We start from the raw sequence: 1,551 nt of genomic DNA on the forward strand, positions 1-1,551 counted from the left end.
CTTCAATTGTTTTTGTTAAGATCCTCGTGCTTAGTAAAAAAAGTTCAGTTGCATTGAGAACCTTTACCGTCCAACAGGTCATGCAAAATCACCGTGAACTCGGTAGTAAAATACCTCTGATGTAGGTTCCTGATTAAGTAAATTCAACATTATTCATATGAAGTGAATTTCATTATGTTACGCTTTAGATTGTAGAAAAAGGAGTATTTTACGTGTATATTGTCTGCACCGAATTGAAAATGCATGAAATAGGTACCGGATAAGTACCGGATACGGTGCTACTGATACGCTTAGGTATTTTGTGATATTATATACAACATATAGGGTTCATATTGAACAACTATAACAACCAAAGTGGGTTGCACGCTCTTAAACTGCATTCACGGTGTTTGTTAATTTAATGGGCCTATTAATTATTCGTCCCGCAACCCTGGGCACTTACTGTTTTAACATGTTAAAATGTCCTCCTCCTACCCTAAAGATTATTTAAAACTTGGATTTAAATTTTACACATTGCATTGGCTCTTTTAGCATCTGATATAAGAAAGCGTGGTCTTGTAGTTCATAGTGGTATTGCAATCCTACGATTATTTAAATATTGAACTTACATTAAGGATTTGATTCAAAATTGTTATTTTGTTATTTCATTTATAAAATTGCCAGACGAGTGATTGGCAGAATTTCCGTATCGCATATCATTGGGTTGCTAGCGTGTTTACAAACAGCCCCTTAATGAAGTTAAGTGTCCATTTAGACTTTCTTTGTCGCTTTCCGTCAATCGAATTTCTGAATTCCGAAACTAAAGAAAGACATATAAACCCGAACATAATACAAAAATATAAACATCGCCAAAGAAACAAAGTAAAATGTTTATAGACCTAGCGGGGAATTGGAATTTAAATACATCAGAGGTACTTGTTAAGTGACATTCAATGGATACTTGACTATCTATTGCGCAAGAACTGCAAGTTACGACAATACGCTTTTCTTACAATTTAAGCTTTTTGAAAATTGCTCGTGGAATGACAATGTTCCAGTCCGGACTAGCCGTATCGGACTTGCGCTTGTAGAACGCACACACGCACGCATGTAAACACATTACACTATTGTTACTTCCATATTGAGCCTCTCGCGAGCGGCTGGTTAAAAGTTTTGTAAGTTAAATGTTATTTTGTTAGTTAAGATCGGTCCTTTTATATGGAGAATTCAACATAACAAGGCGAATGTACAGTTATACGCTGCAAATAGGCTACTCAAATGCACCTGAGCAAGTACGGTGGCGGACGTTTAATTACACTTTTAAAATGTAAATTTTGTTGATAAAACGCGCTCAAAATCACGCAATAATTCTTCATATGTATAATTTGATAGTTAAGCCTTGTTAACACTGTAGAGAAAACATTTATTTTCCGATCATCATGAAACTTGTTCAGAAGATTTTTATTTATGATATCTTTGGCAAGTTTGAAAACATGCTTTAAAAACATGGCCACCAGGGGGCAGAGAATTTTTCCTGATACATTCTTTCTGTATATGGCTTTAGTAAAACCT

Source organism: Dreissena polymorpha, chromosome 16 (assembly GCF_020536995.1).
Source record: "Dreissena polymorpha isolate Duluth1 chromosome 16, UMN_Dpol_1.0, whole genome shotgun sequence".
NCBI lineage: Eukaryota > Metazoa > Mollusca > Bivalvia > Myida > Dreissenidae > Dreissena > Dreissena polymorpha.